General features: G+C 34.0%; 1 long non-coding RNA gene across 1 annotated transcript in view; it reads left to right on the forward strand.

Annotated features, from left to right (window-relative positions):
* The first annotated feature begins 13,869 nt into the window (after positions 1-13,869).
* Positions 13,870-15,861, forward strand: part of LOC108361568 (uncharacterized) — a 23,577-nt gene continuing 21,585 nt past the window's right edge. Inside the window, exon 1 of the long non-coding RNA XR_001847323.1 lies at positions 13,870-14,466. This is a non-coding gene — a long non-coding RNA (uncharacterized LOC108361568). The remainder of the gene's footprint in view (positions 14,467-15,861) is intronic.

The following is a 15,861-nucleotide window of genomic DNA, read 5'->3' on the forward strand; positions in this document are numbered from 1 at the left end:
AACGGTGAATTTCAGAAATACTTGAAACTGCAATATTTCGAAATTTAAGGACGCTAATTTACTCAAAATTGATAAACCCCGGCTTACAATCTAGCGGTAGCTTTCGTGAAAAAACATATATTTAATACTTGCGCCGGGTATTTAATGTTCGGCTCCACCCGAACTTAGACTATCTTACTTGTTAGTGGATAAATTACCTTTACAGAAATACCAAGCACGTTCACATTGCAGACAACGAATTTTTCGATTTTTGCCCACTTAGGCGGTACTGTGCGACGCAAGCCCGATATTGCGCAATATTTTTGTGTGGTGTAGGAGGCCTATAACCGCGGCGTGTGCAAAGAAATTCCGGGTCGAATTTCCTTATAAGAGTTAACAAATCAAACTTATAAATACATATCGTTGGCTTAGTTCGCAAAAAGTGCTAAGTCCATTTTTTTTTCAGGAGGGACCAAAAACCGTCTAACTGTTTATGTTGTTAATATTTTACTAATCTTTAAATGCAGTTTTCTTCCTTAGTTCTCTTGTTTCAGTACCAGTAGTACCGGCCAATTTCAAAATAAAGCTGTTGCAGACTTATAGGCTCTTTTGGGACTTACCGCCTCTTCTCTTTATGAGTTTGTTCTTTTAATGTGGACTTTTTTTATTGTTAAAAGCTTTAGTTGTTTATTTTAAATATATTTTATTGTTGAAAATTAATAATATGCTAATACAGTTTTATTGCATTGCTGTTAACAAAAACAACTATTTTAAGTCGTAAATTTAGAAGTATAAGTTTGGGCGAAACCGAACTTTGTATACCCAGCGCAGGGTTCAAATATTGTCATTTCACCTTTCTCTAAACTACCTTTGCATGATAAACAGAGGTGTTTCCCCCATTTTAAACGTTTTCGATAATATGATTTCTTCCAAACTCGGCACAGTTGTTGGCCTTGGTATAACATATGAAATGGTATAACGGTAATTTAGAGAAATACAAAATCTTCGATAAATCAGTAAATATTAAAGCTAATTTATTCAAAATTGATGCTTGCAACAATTCTTTACCAAGAAATACGTTTATGGTAAAATTTTGGAAAATGGGCGTGGCACCGCCCACTTATGATCACATATATGTATATCAGTAACCGTTCTACCAATTTGTACCAAACTCGGTATGGTTATTGTGCTTGCCACATAAAAGCAAAACGTTGAAAATTATTGAAATCGGACTAAAATTGCGGCTGCTTTTCATATAACGGTGAATTTCAGAAATACTTGAAACTGCAATATTTCGAAATTTAAGGACGCTAATTTACTCAAAATTGATACACCCCGGCTTACAATCTAGCGGTAGCTTTCGGAAAGGTGAAAAAACATATATTTAATACTTGCGCCGGGTATTTAATGTTCGGCTCCACCCGAACTTAGACTTTCTTACTTGTCTAGAGTAGTTTTGTGCTCTCGCTATCTCCTTGTATTAACTCGTCCTTCGTTGGTATACTTTCATGAACATACATATGTGAGGATGACAGCAAGGCCAACTTATATAAGCATAGGAGCAGTTGAAATTTTCGCCCAATGTTTCTTAAAGAAAGCCATAAACGTAGCGGCCGTTGGTTCAACTTGGTGTTATTTTGCTCTAGATTGCACCGTTTGTGGGCCTGTTGAATGAATTTATGTCTTGGTTGTATGAAAGATCAAAAAATTTGGATTTTGTTCACTAAATAACCGAAAATGGATAACTCAGCCGAAATAGGTATGTGCTTTCGTTGAATTTTATAAATGTAAGCCGAAACTATGAAATTGTAAAAATGAGATTTTACAATGAGACTGCTCGCAAAATTGCAATGTTTGTGGCCAAACGTCCAACTTGATTGCGGATTGATTTGAACCAACGTTTTCGGCTTGCATTATGTTAAAAGGATGTGTTTGTTGTAATTCATTCTGTCATTTACACCATTATGCGTAGGCCAATTCATGAAATCATTTCATGCTTTGAGTAGAAACTGAATGAATGAACACGATTAGTTTTTACTCAGATCGATGAAATGATTTCGTGAATTGGACTACGCATACATGTGATACTGATGCTTTTAATTTATAAGGTAATTTTATGTTTTTATACACTTGCTACCAAATGAATATATGAATTCGTGATAAGAATATATGAATTCGCCTTGGAAGATAAAAAGCGAGTAAGAATAAATGCCGAACAAAAGGAATTTGTCTTCTTTCAACTTAAATAAATGAATTTTGCAAACAAAAGTGCGTACGTTACTTAGTGCCTTGGTAATGGCGAATTCGTAAGGATCTATTGATTGCTTTATAAACATTTTCATTTATTTGTTAAACATACAATTACTTCCATTACAACCCGGTCCTATGGATGCTAGAAGCGCGAATTCATATAAGGTGGTGTTACCGGAAAATGAATAAATAAATTATATGTATATCAGAAAATTAATAAGATGAAATTAAATTATTGTTTGATTTCTAACCATACCTATGTATGTAACTCAATCGCCTAATGGTTTGCTGAACCGTAAACATATGTTGTTTACACATCCAATTTCGTGAGTAGGTACCTGGTACTCACACCTTTTTTAAGAAGTTTCATTTCTATCATGTGTACGGTGTTACACACGCATTTTTTTTTTATAAAAATAACAAATGTAAATCTACTACGTAAACTTGATTTTTACTCCCGTTTTTAAAGTCCGAACCCAGCAAAGAGCGATCGATGACGGTCAGCTATTGATCAGTATTGCCAAGTTTTTTATTTAAAAAAGCACAAAAATACTGTAAATAGCGAAATTTTTCCAAAAAAAAACACCAAATTTGTAATGCTGTGTTTAATGGTATTTTTGCATATAAAGTTGTATGGGCAAATATTTTAAGTAATCACGCAATGTCACTTGTAAATATTTCAAACTATACACATTTAATTAATTTAATTTGCAAAATGTTTTTTATTCGTAAAACAATTTGCGAATCATTACTTGGTTTCCCTAGCGGCTTTATTTTCATGCAATTGTTTACTTTTGTACATATGCGCACACCCAGCTAATCAGTGTTGCCATTTTAGCCGTTTTCCGGCTAGATTTAGCCGGTTACGATAGCAAACAGCCGGAGAAAATTCGGTTTAGCCGGCAGCCGATTTGTTAGCCGTTTTGCAAAAAAAATTAGCCGGTTTTAGCCGATTTTGCTATTTGCTATTCGCCTTATTTTATTAAAATTCAAATATACAAGTTTTTATTTTTACAAATTTAGTGATCCAAAAACTATTAGAAATGGCTAGTCTTATCCCTGAGAAAATTTTCATGTCGGGCTGTGTTATATAAAATTGGAAAATAATTTTTTCTAACCCGAAAAGTCTTCAGACAGTGAGCCGATTTCAATGTTTTTTTGTTTTAAGCGAGTGACCCAATTACATATAAACTGGGACGCGCCATTTTAGCTGATTAGAAAGTTACAAATTTTGCAGAATTTTCATAATTTTTACACAAAGTCTAAAATCTGGATGTAGTATATGGTTTTTGTTAAGTAATGAGCTACATATTCGTAAAAAATAATAAACATTAAATAAACTAAAGAAAAATAGGCGAAACTTGCTTCAATTTTTGTTAAGAATGTCTTAAATTTAAGTGTGAAGTTTTACGCGCAACACTTAAAAAATAAAAGAGCACAAATTTCGATGTGGAGCAAAACCCTCTGGGGAGACAATACCTGTGAAGAATTGCATCATGATGCAAATATACTTCATTTTTGTTATCATTGTTATTTCCGAGTTGGTGGCCTTCAGCCGCACTAGAAGAAATAACCTCATCAGTCCAACTCCGGTTACGCCATCCACAGTATTTTTGCGCAAAATCCACCTCCAAATTTACAATAAATGTGCATATTTCAAACAGAAATCTTTATTTTAAATTAAAGCTTAATCCCTTTGCTAGACGTATATGTAAAATTTTTATTTATTCGGGTCACGTGTTTGGACACGAAAACCCAAAATCATTGTACAAATAACCGAACCGTACCCAAACTGTCTTACTTATGCATTTTTCTATAAGCAAAAATTTTATAAAATGAAACTGCAATAGTTTTCATCTTATGTGGATAATTCTTGTCACAAATACATAGTTTCGTGCTTATATTTATCTATATATATTTTTTAGTAGCACCACATCTTTATCAGAAAATTGCGAGAATCCAAAAATTGGTACTGTTACAAGTTGCAGGCCATCATTTTATCTCGGCCTCCTTCCTGTTCCATGGATAACGGTATATCTTTTAGAGGTTAAAAAACATTTTGCGTCAGCAATTTTTCGAATCTTTTCTCTGGTGTACCGAATTCTGACAGATTGGAATCGCGCAACACTTTTAATACTACTAGTACTAGAATCAAAATTTTGTCTTCTAGTGAATCTGGCGGCATGATTTTAGTTAAATGTCATAAACTTGTTAAAAGTTCGGCAACAACAACGAATGTTAATATATTAAACTACCTTCTGTGTTTGAATCATGGCGTTTTCTCTTCTCGAAATAATGTTGCTCTGTTTTCCTCAGCCCTTTCACAACTTTACGTGTTCATTTCTCAATATATTGCCCTCCGCCTAATCAAAAGTGCCATACTTTTTGCTAATATAGTCATTTTGTGGAACAAAAAGCAACCTACTGCAAATGTTACAATATTTATAAGAAGGCAAAATTGTTTAATAGAAAAGAAAATGCCATAAGTTTGTAATTTATCTCTGTTTTTATATTTAAGTAATACAAACATGACTTCTGATGTAAAGCTTAGCTACGTATAACGACAGTTTCCTTTGTTAAACAAAAATAAAGTGGTGTACAGCTTAGCTAGGAATAATCTTTGTTAACCAAAAATTTTTTATGGATTTACTAGTCTTTCTAATTGTAATTTATGTATTAAAAAAGTTAATTCTAGTTGAAACATTTTAGCCGTTTTTAGCCGTTTTTTTTTTGTCCAATCTAGCCGGTCACCCCAAAAAGTTTTGGCAACACTGCAGCTAATTACCAGAATATTGTATGAATTCCGTGATAGAGGCTGTGTGATATTAACGCGTTTGGATTATCTGGGAGCATATTATCCAGAACTTTAGATTAGGTAAACGGAAAAAGTTTTGCGTACGTTTGGAATGAATAAATGAATGAACAAAATAAATACAATATTACCATAGAATCACGTTTTTATTACAAAATTTTCTAGAAAGAGCACCAAAGAACGAACCAAGCACTAAACAAAAAAAAAATTACCATTTAATTCCCTGAAAGCACTTAATTTGGCAACAGTGATAGAGATGTCCAAATTAGCTCATATAAAAGCATGGACAGAGTGAGCGCCTGCTTAAAGACCGTAAGCATTGCATGCGTATACATGAGAGAGTGTAACGAAGTGAACGCAAAATCATTCAAGCGTAATTGGAACCAGCGTTGGCGCGAGCTTGAGAAAAAGGTGTCAGTTGCCAAGCAGTAAAAGTATCAAAAGAAAACACAACCGTTTTTTAAACCTTTGTTTGAAAAACAAATAAATAAAATTTTATAATTAAATCCATAGTTATAAAAACAAAATTAGTATTACTTGCTTTAACAAAAACAAAGAAACTGTATGCTTATTTGCATTTGTATGCTATTTGCATACCACAAAACCAGACAAAATCATTGCGCAGCCCGAACAGTGTTGCCAGAACTTTTTGGACGAACCGGCTAAATTGGCAAATAAAACCGGCTAAAATGTTTCAACTAAATTTCACATGTTTTATTTAAATAAATCACGAGTAAAAAGACCATTTCTTGGAGAGAAGTTACAAATTCTAGCCGGAAAAAATTTTGCCAGCAAGAATTTGCAATTAGGAAAAAATATGATTCTGGCACATGGTTGGATTTTTTGTCGACAATAATTTGAATACACAAGTTCGTTAAATTTAAAAATTTACAAACTGTAGCGATTTTAAAATGAAAAATGTAAGTTAATACTGGCTTACTTAATTAATTTAGTTAATTCCAATGATTTGAAAGGTACTCGGCAAAAAAAACTGTATTCTTAATCCAAATGCAATCTCAGCCAGAGTCGATATAGTAAGCCCGACAAAGAAATTGAAACGTATGTTGAAGAAAGTCGGACTGACAAGATATATACACGTAGATCCTGTTTTTTGCCCCTCTGAAAGAATTTAAAAATTCTATACAAATTTATTTTTTTGAAAGAAAGAAATTGAAATGTATGTTGAAGAAAGTCGGACTAACAAGATATATACACGTAGATCCTGTTTTTTGCCCCTCTGAAAAATTTTAAAAATTCTATACAAATTTCTTTTGTTTGAAATGCAACCGTGGACACTAGCTGGCAGAAAAACTTGCAAATTTGCGTTCGTACAGAAAATTGCAAGTTTCTCTACATGAGAGAGAATTTGGGAGCATTTTTCTTACTATCTGATATTTTGAGTGATAATTCTCGCTGGATTTTCGACGAACAAACCTATTGTCTTCCCCACAAGGGCTTTTCAGACTGACCGATTCTCAATACACTCAAATAGAAACCAATACACATAAAAAACGCTATAAAAATTCCCCTTCAATTTTAAGGCAGTAAAACAACGACCTTAAGTTAACATCAACCGAGGCCATATATTGACAAGGCATGCAAAATCACAGTTACACAAAAGAACTGGTGAGATTTTTCAGAAGTCCCTTAAATTCAGATGTAAAATATGATGCCAAAAGACTGCAGATCTCCCATTTAGATGACCGGTCATATGACCGGCAGATGTCTCGTAGGATTCCCAGAGAGTTTTGCTTTACGTAGAAATTTGTGCTCTTTTATTTTCATTTTGACTCACTTAAGTGTTGGTTCATTTAATTCAAGTAGGCATTCGGTTTTTTGGAATTTAAATAAGTTCTCAGCAAAAAAGTTTGTTTAAAAAAATACATATGTGTACATAGTGCTTGAAAATATCAATTTTTTCCCTTACCTTAAACCTTTGGGAGTGGGCAAAAATGATGTTTTGTAATTTAGGCAGAATTGAATATGCGCTATCTGGGAAGACAATATCTACGTAATATTTATTCTGTTTGTTGGCACTATATCCAAACACAAACGCATCCTAAGTGTCTTAACAGTGAAACAATTTCTTATTTTCTAAGTTTGCGAATAGAACTTCACACTTAAAATTTAGACATTTATAACAAACATTTTATGAAGAAAATCCCTTCTTCGTTTTAAATAAAAATAAGCGAAATCGGCCCATTTTCATACAACCCTGCCTGACATGAAAATTTTCTCCATGGTAAGTCTAGTAGCCATTTCTAACAGATTTTGGGTCGCTGAGTCAAGAATGGAAACATATATACATATTTGAAATTTAAGAAAACAAGGCAAATAGCAAAATCGGCTAAAAACGGCTAATTTTTTTCTGCAAAACGGCTAACAAATCGGCTGCCGGCTAAATCGAAATTTCTCCGGCTGTTTGCTATAGCAACCGGCTAAATCTAGCCGGAAAACGGCTAAAATGGCAACACTGAGCCCGAGACTTGTACAAGTCAATATTATGGAAATTACTACACAATAAAATTGCGCAAACTTTATGTGCAAGAAATATGAATGTGCGTTGTATATTTTGATAGCTTCAGCTTTAAAACGCAAAAAATAATAATAATAAAAAAATGTTTTATTTTTTCCTACGCCTTTATCCATATTTTACAGCACGATCTAGACACCAAAATATCAAAACTAGACTAAAAATTGCGCAGTTGTTGCCATACGCAAAACAAACTATTGTACAATAACACAAGCATGTGCAAAATATCAAAATGATTTTGATTTTAGTGCAATAACTGTGCAATTTACTACAAACAACCCCACACATGACACAAACGACCGACGCACAGTGCTTCCCTTCCATATGAAATGTGGGCAAAAATAGAATTATGGACGGATTAAGAAGATGCTTTCCATTTCGAGACAAGCGGTCAGGTACGAGCATGATTTTTAATTTCGACCAAACTCAAATACATTGTTTGTTGGTCCAAATAATGAGACACGTATTTTTTCTACCTATTATAAAAAGCGGGAAAATGTGATTTTGTATTTCGAAAATGTATGGTGGAAAGTGTGTTCCAATATCTATTTGATACGCAAAAAATTATCACGGCTGTACTTTTTGCTGATATATTACATACATATGTTCCATTTAGTTAAACAATATAAGAATATTGTAGTATGTACCACAAAAACGTATATTTTCTATAAAAAATCATAACTCAGAAAAAAAATCTTCGCTATTAGAGATTTGGGTTAATTGTAGTTCAAAGTGTCTCTTTCCTGGTAAAAAAGTTTGAGAGAAAAAAATACACTTTTTGAGAAATTAAATTAAAAAAAAAATTTTTTGTTTATTGTTAAATAAAAAATTTTAGATAATGAAAATCAATAATTATATCATTCTATCTTGAAGTGACAAGAATTACTGACATTTGAGTAAAAACATTGTTGGAATCTATTAAATTTTGATAAAGTTATGGGCATTTTAAAAAAATTCTCACTGTCAATTCAAATAATCGATTTTTGCCTGAAAAACAAAATCGCGTTTAATTCGGCCGAAAAATTTTTCCGAGAAAAAAGAAAAAATACGTGTCTCATTATTTGGACCAACAAACAATGTATTTGAGTTTGGTCGAAATTAAAAACAAGTAAGAAAGTCTAAGTTCGGGCGGAGCCGAACATTAAATACCCGGCGCAATTATTAAATATATGTTTTCCACCTTTCCGAAAGCTACCGCTACACGATAAGCCGGGGTGTATAAATTTTAAGTAAATTAGCGTCCTTAAATTTCGAAATATTGCAGTTTCAAGCATTTCTGAAATATACCGTTATATGAAAAGCGGTCGTAATTTTAGTCCGATTTCAATAATTTTCAACGCTTTGCTTTTATGTGGCAAGCACAATAACCATACCGAGTTTGGTTCAAATTGCTAGAACGGTTAGCGAGATACATATATGTGATCATAAGTGGGCGGTGCCACGCCCATTTTCCAAAATTGTATCATAAGCGTATTTCTTGGTAAAAAATTGTTGCAACCATCAATTTTGAATAAATTAGCTTTAATGTTTACTGATTTATCGAGGATTTCGTATTTTTCTAAATTACCGTTATATGGGATGTGGGCGTGGTTATTGTCCGATTTTAAAAATTTTCGGCCATTTAGTATGTTGTAGCAGGACCAACAACTGTGCCAAGTTTGGAAGAAATTGGTGCAGCGGTTACCAAGATATACACATGTAACCATAAGTAGGCGTGGCTACGCCCATTTGCCAAAATTTTTTAATATTCTTATTTTTCGTCTAAAACTCATTGTAAATATCAATTTTGAGTGAATTATCTTCAGTAGTTACTAAAATATCGCACATTTCGTATTTCTGAAAATTACCGTTATATGGGAGGTAGGCGTGGTTATTGTCCGATTTCGCCCATTTTCAATACCATCCGTCCTATGCCCAAAAGAAGTCCACGTACCAAGTTTCGTTACGATATCTCACGACGGACGGACGGACGGACGGACGGACGGACGGACGGACGGACGGACGGACGGACAGACAGTCACCGCTTAATCGATTTCTCTTTTCATTCTGATCATTTATGTATACATTTGTCTATATCTATCTCGATTCGTTTTGCCTGTTACAAACAACCGTTATGTGAACAAAGTTATAATACCCTTGTGCACAAGTGCGCTCGGGTATAATTATGCTCGTACCTGACAGGTTGTCTGGAAATGGAAAGCATCAGAAGAAAATTCGCTTCTTAGTAAAATTGAGGACGCTAAATTCAAAATTGGAATTTACCTTTGGATGACTTTCTAACTTTCACTGTAAATGCAGTTTGAAGTTGAAAATTCGGGTTCTTGTAGCATTTACATAGGTATGTACATATAGATCGTTCTATTTTCAAAAGTGAGGTGTCAAATGACAGGGCTTGGCCTGTAGATGTGCAATAAAGTTTTTTTTTTTTTAATTAATTAATATGTTAAATGAACTAGATACTACAATATGGGCATCAATTGAAATGGTTTTGAAAATGCTTTACTTTTAAACGTCACATAGAAGGGTTGCCACATGTTTAAAAAATCAAACTGACTTTAATTAAGGGAATAAGGTAACTGAAATATGTATATCAATATGGGTATCAGACAAAATAAAAATTGGTCATATTATGCAAGAAATAAGTGAAAAGTAAAAACATTCCTTAGTTAATTTAAGAGTGTAGTAAATTAAAAGGAATGTAATCATAACAAATCAATGATTGACAATGTAAGTATTTGTAATAAAATAACAGAAACGATGTTGTAAACCTTTGGTTTGACACAATTATTATTTTAGTTTAACTAAATTTGACTTTACAAACAGGTGGCAACCCTTTTTTTAGTATTTTCAAGCTAAAACATTCTTAAACCTCTTTCGTCTGACTGTCATATGGTGATACCTGTCTATTTAAATAACCTAATTCCTTTAATTCCAATGGAATCTGATTTTTTAACAGGTGGCAACTCTCTACATGTAGTTAAGAATTAAATCCTTTTCATACACATTTCGATTGATACCCATCTCTTAATAATTCATTTAACTTATTAAGCAATTTTAATTAAATTTTTTAACAGGTGGCAACTCTTTAAAAATAATAAATCCCTATTGTCTACAGGTCAAGATTTTTAATCCTACACTTCATTTTTGAAAATAGAACGAATCGTGCAAATCTGGTTTTATGCATTAGCAAAAAACGCATTACTTCAAAAAGGGGCACCGAAATTGCGCATATGGAAACTGTGCATTTAGACATTATTTCGGTTTCAACTGAATCTGTGCATGGATGCTTTATTTCGTTTTTTTTTCATATGCATTATTTCGCTTTTGAAACGAAAGTATGCATGTATGCATACCTTCGTCTTTCACATATGTATTATTTCGGTTTTCATCCGAAACTGTGCATGTATGCATTACTTCGTCTTTCACATATGCATTATTTCGGTTTTGAACCGAAATTGTGCATGCATGCATTTTTTCGGTTTTTGTTATATGCATTATTTCGGTTTTCTAACGAAAGTGTGCATATGGATAATTTCGTTTTTATACCCGAGCGCACTTGTGCACAAGGGTATATTAATTTTGTTCACATAACGGTTGTTTGTAACAGCCAAAACGAATCGAGATAGATATAGACAAATGTATACATAAATGATCAGGATGAAAAAAGAAATCGATTAAGCCATGTCTGTCTGTCCGTCCGTCTGTCCGTCTGTCCGTCTGTCCGTCTGTCCGTGTACACGATAACTCGAGCAAAAATTGAGATATCTCAACGAAATTTGGTATGTAGGTTTCCCTTAATCCAAGGTAGGTTGGTATTGAAAATGGGCGAAATCGGACTTTAACCACGCCCACTTCCCATATAACGGTAATTTCCAGAAATACGAAAACTGCGATATTTTAGTAACTACTGAAGATAATTCACTCAAAATTGATATTTACAATAATTTTCAGACGAAAAATAATAATATTATAAATTTTTGGAAAATGGCCGTAGCCCCGCCTACTTATGGTTACATGTGTATATCTTGGTAACCGCTGCACCAATTTCTTCCAAACTCGGCACAGTTGTTGGCCTTGGTATAACATATGAAATGGCTGAAAATTTAAAAAATCGGACAATAACCACATCCCATATAAAGGTAATTTAGAGAAATACAAAATCTTCGATAAATCAGTAAATATTAAAGCTAATTTATTCCAAATTGATGCTTGCAACAATTCTTATGATCACATATATGTATATCAGTAACCGTTCTATCAATTTGTACCAAACTCGGTATGGTTATTGTGCTTGCCACATAAAAGCAAAATGTTGAAAATTATTGAAATCGGACAAAATTGCGGCCGCTTTTCATATAACGCTGAATTTCAGAAATACTTGAAAATGCAATATTTCGAAATTTAAGGACGCTAATTTACTCAAAATTGATAAACCCCGGCTTACAATCTAGCGGTAGCTTTCGTGAAAAAACATATATTTAATACTTGCGCCGGGTATTTAATGTTCGGCTCCACCCGAACTTAGACTTTCTTACTTGTTAGTGGATAAATTACCTTTACAGAAATACCAAGCACGTTCACATTGCAGACAACGAATTTTTCGATTTTTGCCCACTTAGGCGGCACTGTGCGACGCAAGCCCGATATTGCGCAATATTTTTGTGTGGTGTAGGAGCCCTATAACAGCGGCGTGTGCAAAGAAATTCCGGGTCGAATTTCCTTATAAGAGTTACCAAATCAAACTTATAAAAACATATCGTTGGCTTAGTTCGCAAAAAGTGCTAAGTCCATTTTTTTCTCAGGAGGGACAAAAAACCGTCTAACTTTATGTTGTTAATATTTTACTAATCTTTAAATGCAGTTTTCTTCCTTAGTTCTCTTGTTTCAGTACCAGTAGTACCGGCCAATTTCAAAATAAAGCTGTTGCAGACTTATAGGCTCTTTTGGGACTTACCGCCTCTTCTCTTTATGAGTTTGTTCTTTTAATGTGGACTTTTTTTATTGTTAAAAGCTTTAGTTGTTTATTTTAAATACATTTTATTGTTTTAAAATTAATAATATGCTAATACAGTTTTATTGCATTGCTGTTAACAAAAATAACTATTTTAAGTCGTAAATTTAGAAGTATAAGTTTGGGCGAAACCGAACTTTGTATACCCGGCGCAGGGTTCAAATATTGTCATTTCACCTTTCTCTAAACTACCTTTGCATGATAAACAGGGGTGTTTCCCCCATTTTAAACGTTTTCGATAATATGATATAGTTGAAGCAAATTTGGTAGAAATCGATAAAATGGTTACCGAGAAACACCTTTGTAGTCATAAAGTGGGCGGTGCCACGCCCAATTCCTAAAAGTTTATAGCAGTCTTATTTATTGTTAAGAGATTGTTGTAGGTATTGACTTGGAGTAAATTACCACCCCGTTTCCGTATTTCTAAAATTTACCGTTAGATATACGGGAAGCGGGTGTAATTTTGGCCCGATTTGAATAATTTTCAACGAATGGATTTTCCTTACCAAAGTAATTAAGTGCACGGAGTTTGGTAGAAATTGATAGATCGGTTACCGAGTTACACATTTGTGGTCATAGGTGGGCGGCACCACGCCCATTATTCAAAAATTTAGAGTAATCTAATTTTCTGCTCAGTGGTAAACGCAATGGCCGATTTAAGAGAATTAGCTTTAGTAGTACATAATTGATTTACCGCAGTTTTCGAGTTTCTGTAAATTACCGTTATATGGTAGATGCGCGTAGTAATTTCCTGATTTCAAAGATTTTCAACAGATTTCTTAGCTAGGCTCGTACCGGGTTTGGTAGGGATTGGTGAATGGGCTACTGAGATACAGCATTTCATTCAAGTGGGCGGGGTCATAAAAATATTTTTTACCAAAAATCTACTTCACATACCAATATATAAATTAAATATCGATGTTCTTGCATTTTTCGAAAATACCTTTATATGGGAAGAGTGCGCCTATTTCAATTCCAACCTACCTTGTATAAAGGGTAACCTACATACCGAATTTCGTGGAGATGTCTCGAGTTATTGTGTGCACGTTTTCATATTTTTTTCATGATTTTTTTTGCACGTAGCACATTTGCATACCTCTGCATAACAACATTAAGAACAACATTACAGTAACTTTTTTTTTGTAATGATGTATTTTGAGTTAAACTATCTTACTGCATAAAATCTCAATTTTCATAAAAAGTAGACTTAGCCGTTTGCGAACTAAGCCAACGATATAAAATTTTAAGAATTTAAATAACAAGAAAAAATTATTTGCCTTTAAACTAGTAATATTATTCATAGTTTTCGAAAATTCATTTTTTCCAGCCAAGGTATCAAAATGGGGAATTTGTGAACAATCTTCCACAATATTTGTAGTGGCACTAAATTATTGTTCCGGTTCACTTTTACTTGACGAAATATTAAGCGAATTTCACCCGGCGCCATCGCTCCGTCCGACGAAATTTACTCAGCGAACTCGTTCTGTTTATACTTTAACAGTTTTTTCAGGGGCTCTCAAGTGTCCCTACAAAACCAGGAAAAGCATGTTATTTCTTAGATCTCCGGACCCTACGGGAATGACGTCGCACTACATCATGAGGTAGAAAAGTAGTTAGTAGGGGTCCTTAGCCCCTTCACCGCCTCTGCTATTGCGTCACATGCTGCCGACCATTTTTCGCTGCTTTGTAGCATAGCCTCCACGAGTGATTGCATCTAGTACTGTCAAATCGCATACACTCAAAAAAGACGTATTCTATTACATCTCTTCTGCAGAAGTCGCATATGGGTACCGGTTCATGTTTGAATAGTGTCGAGTTAAACAGTTTGTCAAATAGAAATCGACTTCGCCGTTTAGCCTGCTTCATTTGCGTGTATATACGGTTTGCTCTTCACTATGCGCGCTCTAATTGAAACATTCACGATTGTAATCGCATTGTAATATGTGAAATATGTGTGGTACAAATATACTACTACTTTGTCTTTAAACACTATGGATTTTCAGACCCTAAAAAAAGAGTCCCCTTTATTATTAAAATGGTTTTATTAAACAACTTTCATGCAATTTCATGATCGTAAGTACTTTGCTTGTAGAGATATTTACATTTTTGTTGCTCGGTGGTGCATTTGTACCACCTCTTTGTACATAAGAGTTAATGAAATGTTGAAACGACTGGCCTTTTTTTACCTCCCTTTTATTAGCTCGGGATGTAACTATGTAATATTGATGCACCTAAAAGATGCAGCGATTTCTATTCTCAAGTTACATACCTGATGACAGTACGAATGGAAATTATAATAACGAGGTTTTAGTTTTTTAAACTGTAATTTTATTAACCTTTTATTTTGGGCCATTTAGCTTTTTTTAGCTTTTTTATTTGGCCGATCTAGCTTTTTATTTTTGAAGTCCCGGCAATAGTGGCGTTTACTTGTGATAGTGATCATTTCTGCTCATATACACTCCTCGTTATTTGTATCCTTAATATTTACAGTTTGCCTTTTGTTTATCTATTATTAATTTCTTGTAAAAATATAGCATATTCTACGGGTAAATGCAATTTTAAAATTTTTTACAAATTAAAACTTAAAACGAAAATTTCTTTTCCATTTCTTGGGCAGCATTTTATATGATCAATAGGTTTTTTTTGAGACCTGGAAACACCTCTTAAAAAATGTCAACAAAGGAGTGTGCCATTCTAATGACCTGCAATGAATAAGTTAATAATATTTTTAGAAAAATTTCGGATATGCAGTTTTGTAGCCCATTCAATTATGGTATAAAATTTTTTTGGTGATGGTGCTGCACATTTTATTCCATACTAGCTTTTACCCGCGGGTTTCACCCCACGTCTTTATTCAAATATGAAAAATACTTTATGTAAAGATGTTATACCCTCTGCTCCAATATTATTACATTCGTGATAGCAGCATATGGTAGGACAGCTGTACGCTCATATTCTTATGAATATTCCCACGACAGCCGGTTCTACGTACCGGAATGACTCGGGTTTTACCCGACCAAGGGCTGTTGTTTCGGCGATCTAACCCCGTTTAGGTCGGCGAAGTATCTCAGAAGTTGTTCGTCCATAGGGCTACATTCACTACGTATTCTTCTACTCAGGGCTGGCATCGAGTCAAACCCAGGGCCAGAAATCTACACCTGCTGTGTATGCCAGAGACGACTACACCACAACTCCACCTCAGTCAAGTGTAATGCCTGCGAGGGGTGGAGTCACCTTAGAGTCTGCTCAGGACTACGGACACATCGACAGTGGACC

This window comes from Rhagoletis zephyria, unplaced genomic scaffold (assembly GCF_001687245.7).
Source record: "Rhagoletis zephyria isolate East Lansing unplaced genomic scaffold, Rhagoletis_zephyria_1.1 Rzeph_scaffold_00793, whole genome shotgun sequence".
Classification (NCBI taxonomy): Eukaryota; Metazoa; Arthropoda; class Insecta; order Diptera; family Tephritidae; genus Rhagoletis; species Rhagoletis zephyria.